Here is a 25,457-nt window from a genome sequence, read left to right as displayed (position 1 = left end):
AAGACTTTTGATTACTGTTTCAATTTCCTTGATAGGAATAGGTCTATTCAAGTATTCTAATCTTCTTGGCTCAGACTTAGGAGGTTATAAGAATCCAGGAATTTATCCATTTCTTCTAGGTTCTCTTGTTTCATGGCATACAGACTTTCAAAGTAATCTCTGATGATCTTTTGAATTTCTTTGGTTTCAATTGTGATGTCCCCATTTTCATTTCTGAAATGAAATTAGCATCCTCTCTCTCTTCCTTTGTGAGTCTTGCTAGTGGTTTATCAATCTTGTTTATTTTCTCCAATAACCAGCTCTTGGTTTCATACATCTTTTGGATTGTTTTTGATTTCCATGTAGTTAATTTCTGCTCTAAGTTTTATTATTTCTTTCTGCCTGGTTTGGGCTCCTTTTTTTGGTCTTTTTCTAAGATCCTGAGCTGTGAAAGCAAGTTATTTATGTAGGACCTTCCTTCCTGAGAAATTCTTTCAGAGCTATAAAATTTCCCCTTAACACTGCTTTAGCTGTGTCCCACAAGTTCTGGTAGCTCATGTCATTATTGTCATTTTTTTCCAGGTATCGTGATTTCTTCCATGATTTCTGCCCTGACCCACTCATTGTTCAATATTGAGTTATTTAATTTCCAGCTTTTTGATTTGATTCTCCATTTCTGTGTGTGATTTACTTTCATCTTCAGTGCATCATGGTCTGAAAAGATAGTTGATACAATTTCTATCTTTCTGATCCTATTGAGGTATGCTTTGTGGCCCAGAATATGGTCTATCTTGGAAAATGTTCCATGTGCACTGGAAAAGAACTTGTATTAGGTTTGTGGAGGATAGAAAGCCCTGTGATGTAGGATATCATTAGGTTGTCCTTTCCCCCTTGCCACAAAGAGCTTAGGTTTATCGGGTCACACCCATCACAGTGCTCCCAAGTCACTCCCATTCCTTTGTTTATCTGTAACCATTCCTATGCTCTCTTCCCCAACCAGTTAATCAGCTTTTCCCCCTAATCAGACTCTGTTCATTTGTAAGGTCAGATCTTTCTACTACACTGAATTTGTATTGTAAGTTAATATTACCTTTCTCCTCTCCTTATGTCTTTTAAAGAGTTTACTTTAAAGTAATGTCCTTTTTGTATGGACAAAGAAAGACAGTTGTTTACATGCTTTTGTAACATGGGATTTAATTGGCTTCGAATATTATTCACTCCTGGGTATCTGCTTTCTCAACTTAAGCCTCAATTGCCCTTAGTTCCTAGCACCCCAAAAGTCGGGTCCTGGCAAGGGACTGAAGGGATCCAGGGCAAGCTGTGAGCTACCCTGGCATCGATATGGGCCAGGCAAAAGCTCCACGATTCTTAACCATAAGTTAAGAGCTTGATCATGGACTAATGCTATCATGATCCAAAAGCAACGATGAGACTAGGACCCTGCTAGGGATAGGAAAGACTAATCTGGCCTGAGCACTTTAGTCTGAGATCAAGATGACCCCAGGAGAACAATTCTACAAGTTTACTGTATCTCTTACTGTGTCCATACAAAATGATTAATATCATAAATGCTTATATATTAGTTTGGACAAGGAGAAGAGAAACACAACCATGGTATTCCACTCTTAGGCAGGTCGTCCTGCTGAAAGAGAATCTGTCCTAGAAGAAGCATTCCCTGAGGGAAAGAACTGTGACCACACCTATGTGTAAGCCCCAACCCCTCATGCTGGGGAATTTAACAAGGCTGTAAGAGTAGACTGGGGGTTCCAGAGCCAGATCCAGAGAAGCCATATCCAGATTCAGATCCAGAGCGAAAAGGAGAATTAAGTAGCATGGGGGCGGAAGAAGCAGGAGGAGAATCAGAGGAGAATGAAGATGGGAATGGAATAAACTGCAACTGAGACCAACAGGCCTGGAACCTGTTCCTTCCTTCACTCTACTGTTCATCGCCATCAACCTCCCTGGGGAGGAGGAAGCGACTCGAGACTACCGAACACAGGCGGTGGGAGAGAGATAGAGCACCGCTGTCCTGTGCCCATTTTTTTTGTGTTTACACATGTATCCATCTATTAGCCCTCTATCTTCTATTTCTTCCTTTAAAGCCAGTACTTCCTTTCTAAGTTTTAAACTTCTTGATCTATCCAGAGGTGATAAGGTGGTGCTGACGTTTCAAACTACTATTGTGTTGCTACCAAAGTCCTCCTTGAACTCCATTAGCAGTTGGTTTAAGAATTTAGCTGATCCTCACACATCCAAAAGAACAAAAGCAACCGCTGTTGGAGAGGATGTGGGGAGAAAGGGACCCTTCTACACTGCTGGTGGGAATGCCGGCTAGTTCAGCCCTTTTGGAAAACAGTATGGACGATTCTCAAAAAACTAGAGGTTGAGCTCCCATTTGACCCAGCAATACCACTGCTGGGAATATATCCCAGAAAAGCCAAAAAGTATAGTCGAAGTGACATATGCACGTATATGTTCACCGCAGCACTGTTTACAATAGCCAGAATCTGGAAAAAACCCGAGTGCCCTAGAACAGATGACTGGTTGAAGAAACTCTGGTACATCTATACAATGGAATACTATGCAGCTGTTAGAAAAAATGAGGTCATGACATTTGCATATAAGTGGATCAACATGGAAAGTATCATGCTAAGTGAAATGAGTCAGAAAGAGAGAGACAGACATAGAAAGATTGCACTCATCTGTGGAATATAGAATAATAGACTATAAGACTAACGCCCAACAATAGTAGAAATAAGTACCAGGAGAATGTTTCCATGGCTTGGAGGCTGGTCTCTCATTCTGGGTAACTCAGGGAAGGGACCACCAAGTAAAATGTGGTTGGAGGTCATGTGGGGGAAGGGTGAGGCGGGTGGAATACAGACTAGAGACTGAACACAATGGCCACTCAACACCTCTATTGAAAACCACAACACCTAATCAGAGAGAGAGAACAAAAGGGAATTCCCTGCCATAGTGGCAGGGTGGGGTGGGGGGAGACGGGTCTGGGGAGGGGGGGAGGGATGTTAGGTTTACGGGTGGTGGAGAATGGGCACTGGTGAAGGGATGGGTTATTGAACTTTGTATGGGGGAAGCATGAGCACAAAGATGTATGGATCTGTAACTGTACCCTCACGATGACTCTCTAATTAAAAATAAACTAATAATAAAAAAAAAGAATTTAGCTGGTCCTTCATTGGGTGCATCTATATTTTGGACAGTAATTTCTTTCTCTTGTATATATCCCCTGATTATTTCAAAATGTCCTTTGCTGTCCCTTCTAATCTTTTTAAGTCTGAAATCTATATTGTTGGATACTAGTATGGCCATCCCTCCTTTTTGCATTTTGATTTTATTTATTTTTTAAATTTATTTATTTATTTTTAATTAGTGAGTCACAGTGAGGGTACAGTTACAGATTCACACATTTTCGTGCTTGTTTTTTCCCTCATGCAATGTTTAAGAGCCCATTCCTCCACAAGTGTCCATTCTCCACCACCAATGAACATAGTATCCCTGCCAACCACCCCAGTACCATCCCCCCCACCCCACCCCGCCTCTGTAGCGGGGCACTCCAATTTGATATCTCTCTTTCCTTTTGGGTGTTGTGGTTCCAAATAGGGGTATTGAGTGGTCATTCTGTTCAGTCTCTAGTCTACTTGCAGCACGCATCTCCCTTCCCGCACAGGATCTCCAATCACATATTACTTGGTGCCCCCCTCTCTATCTGGGATGACTTTCCCCCAGCGTGTGAGGCCAGCTTCCAAGCTATGAAGCCAACCTCCTTGTATTATATACTACTATTCTTGGGTATTAGTCTCCTACTCTGTTGTTCTATGTTCCACAGATGAGTGCAATCTTTCTATGTCTGTCCCTCTCTTTCTGGCTCATTTCACTTAGCATGATACTTTCCATGTCGACCCACTTATATGCAAAGTCCATGACTTCATCCTTTCTAACAGCTGCATAGTATTCCATTGTATAGATGTACCAAAGTTTCTTTAACCAGTCATCTGTTCTCAGGCACTCAGGTTTTTTCCAGATTCTGGCTATTGTAAACAGTGCTGCGATGAACATATAAGTGCAGATGTCATTTCGACTATACTTTTTTGCCTCTCTGGGATATATCCCAGAGTGGTATTGCTGGGTCAAATGGGAGCTCAATTTCTAATTTTTTGAGAATCGTCCATATTGTTTTCCAAAGGGCTCGACAAGTCGGAATTCCCACCAGCAGTGGAGAAGGGTCCCCTTCTCCCCACATCCTCTCCAACAGCGGTTGCTTTTGTTCTTTTGGATGTGTGCCATTCTCTGTGGTGTAAGGTGGTATCTCATAGTTGTCTTGATTTGCATCTCCCTGATGATTAGTGATGCAGAGCATTTTTCATGTGCCTTTTGGCCATCGTATCTCTTCCTTAGAAAAGTTTCTGTTCATTTCTTCGCCCCATTTTCTGATGGGGTTGGATGTTTTCTTCTTGTAGAGTTCAACCAGTGCTTTATATACCCTTGATATCAACCCTTTATCAGATGGGTATTGGGTAAATATCTTTTCCCATTCTGTAGATTGCCTTTGAATTCTGGTCACTGTGTCTTTTGCGGTGCAGAAGCTTTTTAGTTTAATATTGTCCCATTTGTTTATCTCTGTTTCTACTTGATTGCTTAGTTCCGTGTCATCTTTGAAGATGCCTTTAGCTTCAATATCGTGAAGGGTTTTGCCGACATTGTCTTCGATGTACCTTATGGATTGTGGTCTGATGTTGAGGTCTTTAATCCATTTTGATCTAATTTTTGTGCATGGTGTCAGGTCAAGGTCTAAGTCCATTCTTTTGCATGTGGGTGTCCATTTATGCCAGCACCATTTGTTGAAGAGACTTTCCTTGCTCCACTTCATATTTCTTGCCCCCTTATCAAAGATTAGATGATCATACATTTGGGGTTGTGTGTAGGGATATTCCTCTCTGTTCCATTGGTCTGCGGCTCTGACTTTGTTCCAGTACCATGCTGTTTTAATTGTTACCGCTTTGTAGTAAAGTTTGAGGTTGGGGAGGGTGATGCCTCCCATCATCTTTTTCCCAAGAATTGTTTTAGCTATCCGTGGGTATTTATTATTCCATATGAATTTCAGGATTGCTTGATTAATTTCTTTGAAGAATTTCATGGGTATCCTTATAGGGATCGCGTTAAATCTGTATAATGCTTTGGGGAGTATTGCCATTTTGACAATGTTGATTCTCCCTATCCATGAGCAGGGGATATGATTCCATTTCCTCATGTCCTCTTTTATTTCGTGGAGTAGCGTTTTATAGTTTTCTTTGTAGAGGTCCTTTACTTCTTTAGTTAAGCTGATTCCAAGGTATTTGATTTTCTGGGACACGAGTGTGAACAGGATTGCTTTTTTCATGTCCTTTTCCTCTGCCTCATTGTTTGCATATAGGAAGGCCATGGATTTTTGGGTATTGATCTTATAGCCTGCGACTTTACTGTACAGGTCAATTGTTTATAAGAGTTTCTAGGCTTTTAGGCTTCTCTAGATATCGTATCATATCGTCTGCGAATACTGAGAGCTTGATTTCTTCCTTTCCTATCTGAATCCCCTTAATATCTTTTTCTTGCCTAATGGCTATTGCTAGTACTTCCAGTACTATATTAAAGAGAAGTGGTGAGAGTGGGCATCCTTGTCTTGTCCCCGATCTTAGAGGAAACGCCCTTAGTTTTTCTTCATTGATGATAATGCTTGCCATAGGTCCGTGGTAGATGGCTTTGACTATCTTGAGGAAAGTTCCTCCAAAACCCATTTTGGTGAGAGTTTTTATCATGAACGGATATTGGATCTTGTCAAATGCTTTCTCTGCATCTATTGATATGATCATATGGTTTTTATCATATGGTTTTAAAACCATATGATAAGATCATATGGCTTTATTTTTGTTGATATGATGGATTATGTTGATTGATTTGCGAATGTGAAACCATCCTTGCATCCCCGGGATGAATCCCACTTGGTCATGGTGTATGATATTTTTGATGAGTTGTTGGATTCTATTTGCTAGTATTTTGTTGAGGATCTTTGCATTGGTGTTCATCAGGGATATTGGCCTATAGTTTTCTTTGTTAGTGGTGTCTTTGTTTGCTTTTGGTATTAGGGAGATATGTGCCTCATAGAAACTGTTCGGAAAGGATCCTGTCTTTTCAATTTCCTGGAAAAGCTTGAGGAGAACTGGCAATAGGTCCTCTTTAAATGTTTGGAAGAATTGGCCAGTCAATCTGGGCTTTTGTTTTTGGGGAGACTTTTGATTACAGTTTCGATTTCTTTGATATTTATGGGCCTATTCAGGTATTTCAAGTCTTCTTGGTTCAATCTTGGGAGATTGTAGGAATCAAGGAATTCGTCCATTTCTTTTAGGTTCTTTTGTTTTGTGGCATACAGACTTTCAAAGTAGTCTCTGATGATCTTTTGAATCTCCTTGGTTTCTGTTGTGATGTCCCCCTTTTCATTTCTGATTCGGTTTATTAGGGTTTTCTCTCTCTTTCTTTGTGAGTCTTGCTAGCGGTTTATCAATCTTTCAGATAGTTTTTCGGGTTTCCATATCATTAATTTCTGCTCTAAGTTTTATTATTTCTTTCCTTCGATCTAGTTTGGGTTCCTTTTGCTGGTCCTCTTCTAAGATCTTGAGCTACGAAGTCAAGCTATCTATATAGGCCCTTTCTTCCTTTCTGAGGAAAGCTTGCAGAGCTATAAATTTTTCCCTTAACACAGCTTTAGCTGTGTCCCATAGGTTCTGGTAGCTTGTGTCTTCATTCTCATTTGTTTCAAGGTATTTTTTGATCTCTTCCTTGACTTCCTTCGTGACCCACTCATTGTTCAATAGTGAGTTGTTTAATTTCCATGTGTTTGATTTGGTTCTCCGCGTCTGTGTGTGATTAACTTCCATCTTCAGCGCATCATGATCTGGGGAAGAGGGAGGGGTCAGGGCCGGTCGGCGAGATGTCTCAGACGTGGCAGCCATCCCGCCTTTTTTGAGGGATTGCTTCCAGGATTATTTGCTTCCAGGATTGTTTTCCATCCTTTGACTTTGAGTCTGTGTTGGCTCTGATTGTTCACATATGTTTCTTGTAGGCAGCAGAATGTTGGGTTCAGTTTTTCAATCCATTTTGCAACTCTGTGTTTCTAAATTGGTGCATTTAGACCAATGACATTGAGAGAGATTATTGTCATGGGGTTTTGTGCCTTCTTTTTGTAGAGGTTGTTGTGCTTGTAGGGGTTTTTCTTGTCTGACAGTAGCCCCTTCAGTCCTACTTTTAAGGTTGATTTTTAGTCAACTTCATAGACTCAAAATCAACCTTAAAATAAGGACTAAAGGGGCTCCACTACCTCCACTACCCAGGCACCGCCATGCTCCAGAACACTTTCAGGACACTTTCTACCCATTTTCCAAAATTTTTGCACCATATTTGATGGGCTTCAAATATGGTATGAACCATGGGAACACCTGTAAGGGTGATTGGAGGCCTCCCTAAAAGCCTTCATGCATGTTAGAGAGCCCCACAAGCTGCTGAGACTACCCCATCCACACGGCAGAGCCTGGCAAGCTACCCATGGTGTATTTAATATGCCTAAAACAGTAACAACAATGGGCCTCATTTGCCTGACACTGAAAAAGCCCCCAAGACAGCAGCATTAAGAAGGATGAGCAAAGAGAGGCTGATAAAATCTCAGGGATGAACTAGACTTCCAAACCGAAGAGAGACTAAAATGACTGTCTGTACTTTGAACGCACATATGATAGCGTCAGAAGCATCCATAGAGGACCTGATGGTGCAAGCACAGAGGATCAAGTACAATGGCATTGGTCTGACCAAAACAAGAAAGCATCAATCACGTCATGCCATTTTTGACACTGGAGAAGAACTGTTCCTTGGAACATGTGACAACAGAGGCATCGGTGGTGTCGGTGTCCTTGTCAACACAAATTTGGCCAAAAGCATTTATTCATTCAAATGCTCCAGAACATGAATCGAACGATTACACTTGAATAGATGCGGCTCACTGTCGGCAGTTTCTATCTTCATCATCTACGCACCAACATCTAACTACGATAAAGAAGAAATTGAGAGCTCTACATGGATCTGGAGAAGTTCTATAAAGAAGACAATACCTTCTACAAGATCATTGTTGGTGATTTCAATGCCAAGATAGGATCAAGAAGGTCGCCCAAAGAACTTCACATTGGGTCCCGTGGCCTAAAATGGAACAAACAGGGTGAGAGACCATCTGAGTTCATCATGTCGACCAAGACCATCCATGGTAACTCACAGTTCCAGAAGGCCAAAGCTAAATGTTGGACATGGGAGTCTCCCGGTGGACAGTTCCACAACAAAATTGACCACATCCTGTTCAATCAAAGGTTTTGCCTGACTGATGTCGCTTGTTGTCCCAAAATTCCAAATGGGATCAGACCACCGACTCCTTCATGCAACATTCTACTTCACAGAGAGGGGAGAAAGGACTGCAAAGTTTAAGTTTAAGAAGAGAACCCCCAGAATGACCACCAACTGGGAGTTCTTTGGCACTATTTTGGCAATGTTGGAAGATGCCATTGTAGACAACACCGACGAGAAATACTATCAATGGGTTCAGCACCTCCATTATTGCGTGGGAAAGCCACAAACAGACACCTGTTTTTGGAAACTCTCGAGCTCATTCACCAATGTAGTTTGGCACGAACCTCAGGCAACCAAAAGCTAACATCCGAGCTCTCAAAGCTGTGCAGAGAAGCAATAAAGGAAGACCTCAAAGAGAGAAGAGAAGCAGTGTTGGCAGACGTGGCAGAAGCTGGGAAAAGTATTTGCAATGCTTGCCTGTCCTTCGCCAACTACAAGACCAAGATGACTGCCCTCCGATGTCTTGATGGATCTATCACGTCTTCCAGAAGGGCAGTGGAGAGTATTATTCACGACTTCTATTCAGATATCTGCCACAGCCACGTCCACCTGCCCACATACCAAATTCTGCAGGATGGATATGTCATTCCCAACGTCCTCCTTTCCAATATCTGACACGCCATTCCGTCAGTAAAGACTCCTACAGCACCCGGTCCAAACAGGGTCAGACCCAAACACCTGAAGAATCTGCCACTAGTACTCATCAATACACTGGCTTGACTCTTCACACGATACCTGTATGAATGCAAGATTCCATCCCAATGGAAAACCAGCAGGACCATTCTGCTGTACAAGAAGGGAGACATCCATGACATCGGTAACTATCGCCCAATCTGCCTGTTATCCATCATCTACAAGTTGTTCACTCAAGTCATCCTGAATAGAATAGGCAGAACACTAGACAAAGGACAACCATGTGCACAAGCCCGGTTCCAAAAAGGATTCAGCACAGTCGACCATATCCACACAGTGACAAAACTCATTGAAGTTTCACGAGAGTTCAAGATACCTCTCTGTCTAATGTTCATTGATTTAAAGGAAACCTTCGATTCTGTTGAGACTGAAGTGGTCATCAAAGCTCTAGCCAAACAGGGCATTCACACTCAGTACATCAAGACCCTCCGTGAGCTGTATTACGGATTCACCACCAGGTTCTCACCATTCTGCAAGGAAGTGGTCATTGACATAAAGAGAGGGGTTCCGCAAGGGCAACACCATTTCACCAAAACTCTTCAGTGTCACCCTCGAGAACATCATGCCCAAGCGGCACAAAAGCTGGCTGACTTCGACCGTGAGTGTGGTAGAGTCAAACTGCAGCTGAATCTCAACAAAACTAAGTTTATAAAAAACAAATTTGTCCTTGACATTCCATTTTCTCTCAATGGAACGAAAATCTCTGAATGCAGCAGCTATGTGTACCTGGATCGAGAACGCAACATGAGGAATGACTTGGCACCAGAACTGCGCAGGAGGAAGAGAGCAGCGTGGAATGCCTTCAAGAGCGTTGAAAAAGTGGTTAAGAGGACAAAGAACCTCCAGTTCTGGGCACATTTTTTTGACTCCACCGTTCTTCCTGCACTAACATATGCCTCAGAGACCTGGGCCCTATGAAAACAGGATGAGAATGCTATTCGGATATCCCAAAGAGGAATATCATGTTTCACTCAAGTGAGGGAAGGAATCTGGAGTTCCGACCTCCATCGAGGTCCGACTCTGGGAGGGGAAACTCCAAACAATAATAGTGAGTTTTTTCTTTGAATGTAATCAAAATAAAGAGAAATGTAATCAAAATAAAGAGAAATGTAATCAAAATAAAGAGAAATGTAATCAAAATAAAGAGAAAGTAAAGTGAAATTTATCAGCTACACAGGCGGGGTGGGGGACTAGGGGGCGGGGGGTGGAAGGGAGGTTTACTGTGGTTCTTGGTGGTATATGTGCACTGGTGAAGGGATGGGTGTTTGAGCATTATGAGACTTAAGCCTGAAAGCTTTGTAACTTCCACATAGTGATTTAATAAAATAAATAAATAAAAATAAAAAAGAATCAGGGACGCTCTCTCGTTTGCCACGGCGTCAAAAATCAGATGGGCCGGGCACGTAACGCGAGTCAGAGACAACCGCTGTTCTAGAGCTATTACCGACTGAATTCCACGGGATATCAAAAGACCCTATGGCTGCCCACCAATGAGATAGCCAGACTTCTTCATCAAAACCCTGAATAAACGATTTGAGGCTCTTCCTGTTCCCGGAGCAAGCACATATCATTGGGCTACACTCGCACTCGACATGGACAAATGGAGACGTTACTGGTGCTCGCTCGAGCAAATTGAAGATCAACGGAATGACAAGAGATAAAAGTGATGCAAGTGAAGTTCCTGAGCTGTCTTTATCCATGAAATATTGCATTGGTCCTTAGATTTTGAGTGAGAGTTTAGTCAGATAAAGTATTGTTGGTGAGGCATTCATTTTTTGAGTTGTTTTTTTTTTCTTCACTATATCCCACCATTTTCTTCTGGCTCAGAAGGTTTCCTCTGATAAATCTGTTGTAAATCTAAGGGGTGCTCCTTTGTATGTGATTTCCTTCTTTGACCTTGCTGCTTGCAGTATTTTGCCTCTATCTGTGGTATTCGTCATTCTGATCATGGTATGTCTTGGAGTCTTTTTATTAGGGTCTCTTTTAACTGGTGCCCTTTGAACTCCTGCATTTTCCAGGACTGGGAACTTCTCAGCAATGATATTTTTAAGTGTTGCTACTTCATTAGAGTTGCCTCCCTGTCCTTCTTGTACTCCGATGATTCTTTTGTTGTTCCTCTTGAGTTCATCCCCTAAGTCTCTGATTCTCCCTAGAGCTATTTTGAGGTCTTTTTCCCATCATATGTTGTTGCCTGTATGATTTCTGCAGCTCATCTTCAAGCCCACTTATCTTGACTTCGGCTGTTGCCATTCTACAGTTGAGGGAACCCATTGAGTTTTTAATTTCATCTCCTCAATCCTTTATTAGTGACACTCCTGTTTGTAGCTTCCTTGTTTCTGTTCTCATTTCTTCCTATATTTTATTGGCAGTCTGTTCCACTGCTTCTTTCATGTCCTCCTTTAGATGCCTGTTCTACCATTACTTTGAGTTCACTGAACATCCCCAACATTTCATCTTTGAATTCTTCATTGGAAAGATTGTATTTGTGGGTATTCCTTGTTGAGGCTCTGGGTTTTTTTCTTCACCCATTCCTCATGGTGGGGATTTGTGTTGTTTCTTCATGTTGATGTGGTAATATGGAGGTGGGACCCTCCAGTTCACTATTAGTGTCCCTTTCTCATTGCGAGAAAGGATTCTGGATGAGCTCGGTTGATGGTGGTCACCATTTTCCATTTCCAGAATATTAACTTCTATTTGGTTCTCCTCTGTGACTTTGTGAGGCCTCTAGTGCAACTTCAGAGGATGTGTTCTTTTATATTAGGCTTGTTCCTTTTCTTGCGTTATTCGTTAATTTGGTGAGATTGGAATAGGCTAGTGTGCTGATGGTATCATTTGTTTGGGATAGCCAGGCTGTCCTCCTCAGAATTAGGTAATGGAGATTGAGATGTGAGTACAAAGCGCTGTGAGGGAGTCAGCCGTGTCAGTGCCTGAGAAAGATTAAAGTCCCACTTCTGATGCAGTCCTAAAACTTTCTGAGGATTCCCTCTGGTCTGGGTGCTGGGAGCGAGGGGGGGCACCTTGGATGAGTGAGGGGGGTGGTCATGCAGTTCCCTGAGTCAGTTTTCTGGGCTTGAAGCCCCAGAGACCACGTCCCCTGCTGTCGCTGTACCTGTCAATTTTATTGGAAGGGCAGACTAAAATGCTACTTGGGCCTTCTTAAGGTGTCATTGACTTCACCTTGACTCATGTTGGTGGGAAAATGAACTGCTATTTCAGTCTTTTGAAATCTCTTGAGACTATTGTTATGATTATCTGTGAGGGATATGAAGTTTTGGTTTATTATTATTCTCCCCCTTTACACATTATGTACAGCTGAAAAAATAGCACAGCGGGTAGGGCGTTTGCTTTGCATGCAGAGGACCCGGGTTCGATTCCTCTATCCCTCTCGGAGAGCCCAACAATTTACTGAGAGTATCCCAACCACGCGGCAGAGCCTGGAAAGCTACCCATGGCGTATTTGATACTCCAAAAGCAGTCGCAACAAGCCTCACAATGGAGATGTTACTGGTGCCCACTCGAGCAAATCGATAAACAATGGGAGGACAGTGCCACAGTGCAGTGCTACACATTATATAAACACTGTGTTTTACAAAGTTGGTTTTTTGTTTGTTTGTTTGTTTGTTTGTTTTGCTTTTTTTGCTTTTTTGGTCACACCCAGCGATGCACAGGGGTTATTCTTACTGCTGGCTCATGCTTTCAGGAATTACTCCTGGTAGTGCTTTGGAGACCATATGGGATGCTGGGAATCGAATCTGGGTTGGTCTCGTACAAAACAAATGCCCTACCCACTGTGCTATCGCTCCAGCTCCTACAAAGTTTATAATAATGATTTGTTATAGGCATTAAACATTCCAACACCAATACCACCACCATTACACCTTCCCTTCACCATTCTCTCTAATTTTGCTAATCACTCCTTAATCCTGCCATCATAACAGGACCTCAATCATTTATTTTATATTGCTTGAACTGGAGCAATAGCACAGCGGGTAGGACATTTGCCTTGCATGCGGCTGACAGGTTTGATTCCTCTGACCCTCTCAGAGAGTCTGGCAACATACCGAGATTATCCTGCCCGCATGGTAGAGCCTGGCAAGATACCCATTGCATTTTCAATATGCCAAAAACAGTAACAACAAGTCTCACAATGGAGACATTACTGGTGCCCGCTCGAGCAAATCGATGAACAACGGGATAACAGTGCTACAGTGCTTGTTATCAATAATTTGCTAACAAAATGATTAAAAAGATGTTTCCTTAGAAAAATAAAGTTAGTGAAGATTGTTGTATCTCACCATGGAGCCATTATGTCTTGTATAAGAGATTATTAAGATGTTGATACAGGTTAAGCCTTCTGTGTTTATATTTTGTTAATCAAGATTGGTTGTTGGCTTCTACATTATATCTCATCCAACCTGGTGTGCTACACCTGGTTTATTGGTGTTGTAGAGTTTGATATGTTGCACAGCCATCAATGCTGCTGTGTACGCTCCAGGAAGTTCAAAATTTTTAATGAGGTGATATAGTTTGAGTTAAATTTTTACTGTGTAAAAGCTTTGGGGTATGTGTGCTATTGCTCAGGCTTCCAGAATCACAGGGAGATGGGGGGAGGTAGTCCATGTGCGACTCCATGAAAGCCTGAAGATTTCAGTCACAAAACCCACATACCTGAGTTTTTCAGTGAATAATTTCTGGGTAAGGCTCACTCCTAGCAATGGCGTCTGGCCAGAAGCATGGTGACGATTGTGGAGTGCAGCAGTTTTTGGCTACCAAGGTCCTGTTTGGGCAGACACTGGGATCACCCAACCCCTCTCGAGGTTCTCTTGTTGACTCAGCATTGCATGGGGTTGAGAAGAACCTTCAAGTTGGGGTTTTTTGGCAGTTGTTTTATTTTTATACTGTTTGGGGTACATACACAGCAGTGCTCAGGGTTTACTCCTGGCTCTGCATTCAGAAATGACTCCTGGTCAGAAAGAGAGAGACAGACATAGAAAGATTGCACTCATCTATGGTATATAGAATAACAGAGTGGGAGACTAACACCCAAGAACTGTAGAAATAAGTACCAGGAGGTTGACTCCATGGCTTCGAGGCTGGCCTCACGTTCCAGGGAAAGGTCAACTCAGAGAAGCGATCACCAACTACATTGTAGTCGAAGGCCATGTGGGGGAAGGGAGTTGCGGGCTGAATGAGGGCTAGAGACTGAGCACAGCGGCCACTCAACACCTATATTGCAAACCACAACAGCTAATTAGAGAGAGAAAACAGAAAGGAATGCCTTGCCACAGTGGCAGGGTGGGGTGGGGGGGAGATGGGATTGGGGAGGGTGGGAGGGACACTGGGTTTACGGGTGGTGGAGAATGGGCACTGGTGAAGGGATGGGTTCCCAAACTTTGTATGAGGGAAGTATAAGCACAAAAGTGTATAAATCTGTAACTGTACCCTTACGGTGATTCTCTAATTAAAAATAAATAAATTTAAAAAAAAAAAGAAATGACTCCTGGGTGGCATGGGAGACCACATATGATGCTAGGGATTGAACATGGGTCAGCTGAGTGCAAGGCAAGCATTCTACTGACTGTACTAATTCCCCGGCCAAGGTTATTTAAACTTTCTTCAAGTGCTCCTTTATTTAGCTTTAAAATACAGTTGATTATAGTAATGACTGTTGTGCTTATTAAGTGAATGCATATGAAGAAAGTTCAAAGTAAATGCTCAATAAATGGTAGCTGCTATTGTTAGATGGGATTGAATCATTCTCTAACGTACCAGAGCTCAGATTTCTAGCTAAAGTGGGAATGATGGGAAATTAGACACAAATGGACTGCTTCTCAGCAAGTTGCTCTCATGTGTCATGTGTCAAGAGCCTGTTCTGCTGACCCCACACAGAGGCAGCCCCGACTTTCTTCTATGTCTAGATCCCTAGTGAGCACAGGTTTTGCGATCCTAGAGAGGAAGCAGGGAGGCAGAGAGTAGTGTCCTGGAGCCCCCTTTCTCCTATGCCATGATTCCAGAAAGAAATAAGAAGCTTCTGCCTCTTCTCACCATCTTCTCATTGCTCGGACTTTCACCATCTAGTTACAGAGACACAAGAAATTCAGATTTGAAGTGGCACTTTCTCAAGAGGTGTATTTAACATGACAAGACTTGAAGAACACTGAGAGTTGAGGAATGAAAAGGTACAAGAAATCAGGGAACACCAGAGAGTGCCAAGTTCCTAAAAACAAACTCCCTGGGGTCAGTAGGGAATGCCAGGGTCTGGGCTTTGAGGCACCCCTCACATTGACCAGCAGCACCAGTGTAGCTGCTATAGTTCTGAGAACCAAAAAGTATCACTAGCATTCCTTATTTTAAATTATTGCTAATTTTAGGACTCTGTAAGATTTTTTACAAAGATTTACCTCCTCAACTTTGTTTAGGTTGAAAACACACTATGTTTACATTCCAGGTGCACCAGCCAAAAGCACAGTGTGTGTGTGGTGGGGGGACACGTTGCAGGGAAGGGGGGGCACGTTGCAGGGAAACGTGCTTTTGTGGTGGAAGGTGCCAGCACCATGTGTGGAATGGTCTCACCTTCTCCCTTGCCTTGAACAAGGATCTCCTTAACTTCATCCACTGCTCTCTAATGTGTGTGTGGAGGGGGCGGGGCGGGGAGTCTAGGGTAGCAGGCCGTGGATTTCCCTCTGTATGGACAGTGAACAGCACAAAGAGAAAGGACGCCAGCTAATGGGACGTTTTTGCCTACTAGTGAGAAGCAAGTGCCTCACAGGAGGGCTGGAGCAAATGGGAGCTTGCAAATTTCAAGCTTCAGCAGACGAGAGCAGAGTTACTCTTAGGGTCAGTAAAGCTGGAGGAGGGCAGAGAGGACAGAGGCTGATGTGCAGCCTGTTCATCAGTCAGCCGTGCTCTTCCCTCAGGCCTGCTGCCCAGCCCCAGTGCCTCCCTGCAGAGGGAGAGACCCACTGCCTAAGGCCTCTCTATAGAGGGAGAGTTGGATCCACTGTCCAGGGCCTCCCTGTGGAGGCAGAAATAGACTCTCTGTCCAGGCCCAGGGGCTCCCTGTGGAGGAAGAGATGAACCCTCTGTTCAGACCCCAAGGCCTCCCTGAAGACAGATTGATGGACCCGAGAACCATGCTTGAACACAGAGCATGCAGTGCGTGGTAGAGTCATCACAGAACCTCAGCAGGAGCCACTGACTGTTTGACACGAACCCCTGGGGCTTCTGGGCAGAGAAAACTGGAGACAGGCTTATGCGCCAATCAAGGGTGGGAAACAGCCTTCAGCAGACCTGCTGTGGACCTCAATGAAAGGGGCACTTGTGATAGACCTCCCAGAGGCCATTCCTGGTCTGTGATCCAGCTCCTTCTCCCAACAATAGCCCTTGCATCCAGGGAGCCTAGCCAGAGCAACCGGGGTGCAGACTGTGCCTCAGCGGGGCTGGGCCTCATCGGTATTTCAAGGTACCTCAGTGCCATCGGCACCAGCTTCTGAGCTCCACCTGGCTTCCTACTGGGGAGCAGACCGCTCAGTTAGTTACTGAGAAGCTGGGCCCAGGCTGACTGAGAAGCTGGGCCGAGCCAGGAGCAGAGCATGGGCCTTCTGGTTCAGCAGCTATCCTGGAGCTATGAGGGACACCAGGAAGGGACACTCAGAGGCAGCAGGGTCTCTTTGAAGGCCTCAGTCTGTACTTAGCTGAGAAATGAGAACACATACAGAAAACTCAGAACTTAATAACGGAGAGGTCATGTGACTGGAACTACAAGGGCTGAGCACATGGAAAAAAAGAAAAAGTTTTAAAATAAAAATGGGGGCTGCCTGGAAGAAGCGGGTGGAGCTGAGAGACTATAAAGTGTTGTATATAAAACTCTATCAGCAATAGTACTGTAAATCACATTGCAAAAACATTTTAAAAATTGGGGCTGGAGAGACCTTGGAAGGTCAGACGTCAGCCTCCTCACACACAGCCCCCTTCACTGCCCCATGCCTGAAGGAAGGGCTTTGGAGCCCAGCATCATCCCCGAGGGACATGCTCCTGCCCAGTTCTGAGCTCTAGGGGGCAGCCTGGAGCTGAGAGGCTGTAGGTTGGCAGGCTCTGCCTACCCTGCAATTGCTGCCGCACAGCCAGGAACAGGCACAGAGATGTGGTCTCAGGGAGGACCAGCCTGAGGGGCACAAGATAAACCTAATCATGGGGCTCCAGATAAGTGACCCAGCAGCGATGTCCAGAGACACTGGGTACCGCTATATGTACCAAAGACGCACCAAGGGACCCGCGTTTGCCCTTGCATGCCCAGGCCTCCTCCCACCTCCACCCCCCTCTATGACATGCCACCTTGGCGACTTCCTCATCTATGACAGTGCACAGAACATCAAGGGGGAGCCTCAGCTCTCCCCATTTCCCAAGAAGAGCTCCCACCCTTGCCTGACTCCAGAACCCTTCACAGAATGTACCTCACAGGAGGAGTGACGGGGACACTAGGCAGGGGGCCTCAGTTCTCCCCGGGGCTCCCACCTCTGAGTCCCACAGCACCACCTGTCAGGCAAGCACAGACCTGCTTGCCTCACCTGCCTCCCAGTAGATCTGTGCAGGCCCACATACACACATCAAACACATGTGCGTACACATAACCACGCATCCACACATATGCACACAAGCACTCATAAGCACCCTTCCCAGCGACACCCAGTGGCTTTGTTAAGCCCTTTGGTTTCTTCGAGGTGAGTGGTGGCCTTGCCCTGGGCTGGCACTGCATGAGGCTCTTTCCTCCTTACATACCCGTACGGTGTGGTGGTCCCCACTCTGCAGAAAGGCAGAAGGGGTTTGGAGAGCCAGGAGATCCCACCTAGGGTCTGTGGGGCATGCCGCCAAGGCTGTCTGAGCAGAGGACTGCGATCTGTAGGATAGGCACCCTGCAAACTTGGGCCTAGACGGCACCTGTCTGTGGGTCTAGAAAGCTTCAGTGCCCTTCACAGTGACCTGCCTATTCCCTCCCCAGTGCCCGGCCAGTTCCTGCAGGGCCCTGAGGGACTCATCTGCCCTAGCAGCACCCATCAGCCTATCTCGGACCACCTGGGAACTTCTAGCCCCCACCTAGGCCAGAGAGACATCCCAGAGCATTTGCCCAGCCCAGTGGGTCAGGCCTGTGGCTGGGCACCACCGACTTGATCTAATGAGGACAGTGGATCCGGGTAAGGGCGGGACCTCCCTGTTGGAGTACAGCAGATACTCACGCCCTCCCTGTGCCAGGACGCCCATCCCAGCCCAAGGGAAGCTGTGGCTGGCATCTGTCACCTGGTTCCAAGGCAGACCCCTTCCCACCATCGGGGACCACAGGTTCTCTCATCACTGCTGGGGTCCCAAGAGCTTCCAGGTCCCCCTCTGCCCCATGGTGACATAACTGCCATTCTTTTGAGATCACAGTCCCTAGTCACTGGGTTCTGTTGCTCACATTTGCAGGGGTATGTGGCCTGCGGGCTCTTCCACTCAGGTCTGTCCACCTGGAACCTTAAGCTCCTGTGGCAACCCCTCTCACACACCACAGTGTGACATTTGTCCCGCAAGACTGGCCTGTCCTGGGAATGAGGTGAGCCTTGGCACCCATAGGAATCTGTCCCTGGACCAGCTTCACTGAAAGAAGGGAGTCTGGCCTTCAGCCCTGTGCTGCCAGCTGGCCACTTCATGGCAAAATGGGCCTCATGGTCCCTGCTAGCCCAGGGGCTCTGCCCCATACTGGACCTGAGTCCCAATCATGGGGGAAGAAATGTGGAGGTGACATTGCTCCCAGATGTGATTCAGCTGGTAGCTTGCAGGAACCAGGAGTTCAGCCAGCCCTCTAGCCCCTGTCCAGCTGGCCACTGCTGCCCTCCTGGCATCAAGCAGCCAACCCAGTTTCCATGCCACCAAATTGCACTAACCACAGACACTGAGTGCTCACCCTGTCCGCAGGGCTGCCTTGCATGGTGGGGATCCAGCTGCCATCAGGGGTGTGCAAAATGGGGTCCTCCTGCCCATGGGGTAAGTGGGAATATATTTCCCGTGAGGTGAGTGCTGCCAGCAGGGGTTCTTGGGCAGCCCCTCAACATACCTGTATACTCCTTCCCAACAGAAGGGTAGAAAGGAGCAGTCCCTGAGAATGAGCCTCACAGTGGGAACAAATGCTCATCCTGGGTGGGTGGCAGGACCAGGAGCAGGGGGATGGGCAGCCATGCCCAGGCGTGATGGCTCTGACTCCTCAACTATCTTCTTTCTGAGACAGGCACCGAGAGGGGCATCCAATCACTCTGCCTGGCGGGCACCTACCACCATCCAGCAGAACATGGTCAGATGGGAGACTGTCAGCCCTGCCCTCCAGGAGCCTTCTGCCCTGCTGGGGCGCCCTATCCCGTGCCCTGTCCCAGGTGAGAGACTATTCCCAAAACTAAGTTAGGACAAGGTCAGGGGCAAGCTGCATTCAGAGAATGACACGAACAGGCAGGCTCCGGTCCAGGGTGAAGGGTTGATGTGTGAGAAGCCCTGTCTGCCCATCTGTCTTCACCCAACCTTTGTGGGCTTCAGCAAGGGCAGTGAGGAGGCTGTGACCACAGCCTAGCTTCAGTACTGGCAGCGAGAGGCCAGGCCCCCTGCCCAGGGGAAGATACCTCAGAGTCGTCCAACCCAGGATGAGAACTCTCCACAGTCATCACAGTCAAGGCCCCAATAGAGATCCTAGACCCAACTCTGTTTGGGAGCCCATCTGGGACTGCTCAGGCTTACTCTTGTCTCTACGACTCAGAGGTCACTCTTGGTTGGCTGGGGTGACCATACATGGTACCTAGGATCAAACCCAGGTAGGCTGCATGCAAGACAACACACTGTGCTATTGTACCAGTCCCCATAGACCCAAACTCTGGGGCACTCTATTGAATTAACCCTTTCCTCAAGCTGTGCTTTTATTCCACTGGCCAGAAAGTAAAACAGGAGAAATGGTGGGTGGAAAAAGGCTGGTGAGTGTTTTGATACAAAGGAAACACATCATTAACCAAAGTAAATTTCAGATCAAATACAGGTTCGATGCAAAATTTCTAAATGACGAAACGAATGATAGATTTATAAATTTTGAGATGTAGTAGATTTAGGCAAAACCAAAAGATGGAAAAAATTACCATATTAAAAACTGACAAATCACTGTCCTTCAAAGCAAAAACAACACAGCAGAAAGGGATTTTTAGTATGACTAGTCACCCATGTCCTCAACACCTTAGCATGTAAGGGCGGTCACTATTTAGCAAGGACAAAGATGGGATGAGAGAGCAAGAGAGAATAAGAGAGAGTGTGAAAGCAAGAAACTAACAGAGTGAAAGGGAAGCAGAGAGAGTGCACATGAGAGAGAGAAAGGGAGGGAGAGAGAATGCACATGCATTCACACACCAATATGATAAAAAGAGAAGCAGAGACAGACTGAAGAGAAGGGAAGCAGGGCCAGACCATCAGTCTGGTTGCAAATCTCTGAAGCCACATGGCCTCACTGGGTCCTCCTCAGGTCATTCTCTGAGGAGGAAGTGAATTATCTTCAGCCTGGCCCAGGTCTCTGTGAGCCTGTGGTTCACTGGACAGTGAGGGGATCCCTGACCCCCAAATAGTGACCCCTCCAGGGTGGTCCTTATGTGATCATCACAGGTTTCTGCTTCTCATCTAGGGGAACATTCCACCAGAGTCCAGGTGCAAGGCTGGCAGTGGCTTGTGTGCCATGCCCTGCTGGCCACCACTGCCCTGAGCTGGGCACCACCACGCCGATACCATGTAGCCCCGGCAGCTTCTCGGTAAGAGCTTCCAAAATAGAGTCTGTCCTTAGGCAGGAGGGGCGGGGTGGAGGGGGGAGGCATGGGCTCAGTGCCTGGACAGCTACTCAGTCTTGCAGGTATTGTCCCAAACCCCACCATGCCCCGCTCCTTGGAAAAGGGTACATGGACAAGTTCAGCCAGCAGCCTTCCGGCCCAACTTCATGATTCCCAGAGGTCTGCGTCTGTCAGCCAGGGTGGGTGTTCGGAGTGCAGGAGAAACCATCTGCTACTCCCACTTTCAGGGCCCAGGACATCGCTGGTGCCAGGAGTGCCCAGGAGGAAAACTCTGCAACCAGACAGGACTGCCTCACCCCATGGCCTGCCCACCTGGCCATTACTGTCCAGCACAGGGCCTGCAACTCATCCCCTGCCCTGTGGTGAGCCTCCACCATGTGACCCTTCACTGCCATGGACTGCACAATGGCTGGGTGATGACACCTCTTCATAGTGCCATGGCCACACCCCAGTCCACTGAGAGGAGCACTGGACTCTTTAGATCTCCACAGCGTGTTCCCATTACTTGCTATGGTCCAGAAGGTTCCAGGGGCAAAGGCACAGCCCTATGTGGGGGAGGAAGGGAAATGGAAGAGGGGTGGTGGGAGGGTGTGGAAAGTTCCTGGTTGGGTGCGGCAGTACAGGGCAGTATCCACTCTGCAGTCTCCAAAGGCCCTGTCTCTCCACTGCTCCACTTCTTACTCCCCAAACCGGCTGGGAATGAGATCCTGGGGTGTGCAGTCACTTTTGGCAAAGTGAACTCCACACAGTCCCATGTGCTACAGGATTTATTCCTCAAACAGAGATATCTCTTTTCCTGCCTGTCTGAGAAAGTGGAGGGGCAAGACCTCTGTTTATTCCTCAAACAGAGATATCTCGTTTCCTGTCTGTCTGAGAAAGTGGAGGGGCAAGACAAGGTCCCCTCCAGAAGCCTGACTCACCCCTTCCTCTCTGCCCAGGGTACTTTCCGAGAGGCCCCCGAGGCTGCTCGAGCAGAGGACTGCCAGCCCTGCCAGCCAGGGACCTACTGCGGCAGAGTTGGTCTGGTGCAGCCCCAGGGCCTGTGCCTTCCTGGGTACCACTGTGGGCCTGGATCCAACACCTCAACCCCGGTGAGTGCAGGCAAGACCTGGTCTGAGCACTGAGACCTGAGCCAGTCTAGGGGACATGAGCGGTCATCTGAAGAGGGTGATGGAAGCCTTGAAGGGCTTAGGAGAAGCACCAATATCCACAGGCAGCAGAGAGGGCAGAGGGCATAGGCTGTCAGTTTCCAACTTGCCCTGAACGGGACACAGTGACAAATGAGTGAAGCAGCCCATCTGAGCAGGAACCCCTTGTTGGCATAGAGGCGATAGACAGTGGACACACAGATGCAGGTGCTTGGCAGAAGTGCCTTATTCCAAACAGTTACATCCATGCTTTCAGCAAATTGCAGGGTTTGCATTGCTGGTTACTTACCAATTGAAGGAACTTTATTTTCTGAAAAGTGGAACCCATAGCAGTCCCCAGGGGAGGGACACACTGTTCCATAGGCAGAACCCAGGGGCTGCAGGGAGCCTGCAGGAGGGACCCTTGGCCCTGCCTTTGGAGCCTCAACAGGTCTCTTTCTCCAGGAGAAGCTTCCCTTCGGTGGCCTCTGCATCCCCGGCCACTTCTGCCTGGCTGGCACTAAGCATCCCAGGCAGTGGCCCTGCCCTGCTGGCACCTGGAATGCAGAGAAAGGGGCACGCGATGAGAGCTGGTGCCTGCCCTGCCCCACCGGGCTCTTCTGTGCCTCCACGGGCCTCGCTACCCCCAGCGGCGCATGCGCACCAGGTGAGTCCTACATCTCTGCAAGTTGATGGGAGGAGGACAAGCCCAGGGCAGTAGTCAAGCCAGGCCAGACCCTGGGCAGTGGCTGATTCTTTGGCCCTGAGGCAGAGTGCAGAACCTGAGAGCCCAAGGCAGACTCTGGGGGCTGCTGGGGTTTCTAAATTAGGGGGAGGTGCCCGGATAGGCATCCTGACTGCCCTCACACACAACTAAGTGCAAGACACGTGAATGTAAATGTAGATTTTATGGGGCTAGAGCATTGGCTCACCTAGAAGTGCTGCAGATCCTCAGCTCGCCAAGGCCATGGGTGTGGCAGGGCCTCGGAGAATCCAGACAGAACAGCCTGGGCACTTTCTCTGATTCCAGGGTTCTACTGTCCAGGAGGCGCCCAGACCCCAAGGCCCCTGGGTCAGCTCAGCTCTGAGGACCACGGCTGCCTTCACAGTTCCCTGGTGGATGCACCTGGGCAAGAGCAACATCATGGCCTGGGCACAGGTGCCTGGGCTGACTCAGAGCAGTGGGAGGCACCAGCCCCGGCAGGCACCCATGGGAGATCTGGTGCTGCTCAGTATCCCTGACCAAGAGTCACCAGCAGAGAAGTCTTGGTTACCTCTGTCCTCCAGTTGTGCCAGCTGTGCCAGCTGTGCCAGCTGGGGGAGAGAAGCATGGCCAGAGCTAGGTCCAGGACCTGACCATACCTGACAGAGGTGGAGGTAGAGTTACTGGCTGTGTCTAAGATGTGAGACGCAACCTCTGCCTGCAGCTGGATGCAGAACCAGGGAGCTGGGGAGACAAGGGCCTCCACAGTCAGAAACCTGCCAGGAGATCATGGAAGCCTCGTGTTGAGAGACACTTGAGGAAGACAGAGCAAGGGCAGGGAAGGAAATAGAATCCAGAAGGAGGCTGAATGGTTATTTCACGTAGGCCAGCAGGTACTATGGAGGAGCCAGGTTATGGCATAGCTGTATCTGGGAGCAAGGCTGTGAGCTCACTGACAAATCAGTGGCTGTAAGCATTGCCACACACAGAGTCAGGTCCATTGAAGACTCATCTTTCCAGGCTGATTTCTGTATAGCTGCATTGGGGACCTGGTGAGCTTTGGGGTATGGGAGGCTTGGGGACCCAAAGTTTCTCCATGTGCATCCAATGGCGACACCTGGCCTGACTCTAGAAGTGACCCTAATAAGGCCCTGCCAAGTGAACCTGGGTCACCAAGTGGGCCTCAGTTGTTGTGCTTGATTTTACCTCTCTAAGGAGATGGGTCTGTGCAGGGGAGGAATAATGTTGTCCCTGGTGTCTCTGAGGGACAGTTCCACTCACAGGTGCATCTAAGGGATCCTGGGGTTGAGGCTGGGATCCTCAGGAAGAAGAAAAACACCTGCATAACCAGGTAGTAGATGAATGGGAGCAGCTTCTCCTCCCTTGTCATGTCAGATACTTTGAGTTGTGAAGCAACCCAGGCGAGCTCCTCCCTCCCATGTGTCCTGGCCCACTTGGGCCTGGCATATATGTGGAGTTGCACTCAGGTATGCAGAAACTTGCAGATAACAGAGCCTGGGCAGGTCAGCCTCATACTCCACACTGCCCTTCCCATCGTGTATAAGGCCCCTCTTCTAATGTTAATGATCAGCAACATTGCATGATTCTATGACCAAACGGAAACAGCGAACTTGGCTCTTCTTCTCCACGGGGCAGAGCGCCTGGAACTCTGGGTACAGCCTGTATTTTCTTCACTCTAGAATAAGGCTGGATGCTGACAACCCTGTTCTTTCTCCCCTCTGTGTGGTCTAGGTAGATCCTATCTAAATCTGAGAGCTACTGGGGGGTGCACAGCTTGCTGCCTCTGCTGTTGCCCCAGCTCTCCACCTCGCTTCTTCAATCTGATGGGAGTGGGGCTGCTGTGGGGAGCTTGGTTGACTGTTTCTCACCACCTCCCCATTGTGTGCAGGAGCTGAGCCCATGCATGGGAACAGGACCCTCTACTCCACAGTGGGGGGGCCCTGCCCTCAGGGCCACTTTTGTCCAGTTGGCACAGGACTGCCCCTCCCCTGCCCTGTGGGCACCTACTCAGATCAGTGAGTATCACTTGTCATTGTGCCTGGATCCCTGCTGAACTCAGAGCTGTCCTGGTCAGAAAGCTGAGGGTCAGGACAGAACTGGGGCATGCAGCTGCTGGAGCTGCCTGAGAAAGCAAAGTATCGCTAAGAGCACAGCCCATGTCTCCATCTTTAGGACCCTCCAGTTCAGAGAGCAAGGGGACAGTGAGAAGCTAATGACTAGCTCAGTGTTGAGTCTTCTGACAAGGTGCCAAAGCATAGGACTTGGGGAGTGGGGGAAAGGAGGCTCTGTACATCATAGATTTGAAATAAAGGTTTGCATAAAAAAGGACAATTATAACCAGATGTCAATCTTAGGAGAAATGGGGATAATAGGAGGGAGAGAGAGAGAAAGAGGAAGAGAGAGGGAGATGGAAGGATGAGTGAATCGATGGTGGATGTGAATGGAAGGATGGATGGATAGATGGAAAGATAGATGGATGGTTGGATGGATGGATGGATGGATGGATGGATGGATGGATGGATGGATGGACGGATAGATGTACAGACAGATGATGGGTAGATAGGTGGGCAAATGAATGAATGGAGAGATGGCATTACAGAGTACAGCCCTGAATCTACTAAATCTACCAGGTTCCACAGATCCTTAAAGAACAGAGAA

This window comes from Sorex araneus, chromosome 1, assembly GCF_027595985.1.
Source record: "Sorex araneus isolate mSorAra2 chromosome 1, mSorAra2.pri, whole genome shotgun sequence".
Lineage (NCBI taxonomy): Eukaryota > Metazoa > Chordata > Mammalia > Eulipotyphla > Soricidae > Sorex > Sorex araneus.
Note: the sequence above shows the minus strand (reverse complement) of the source record.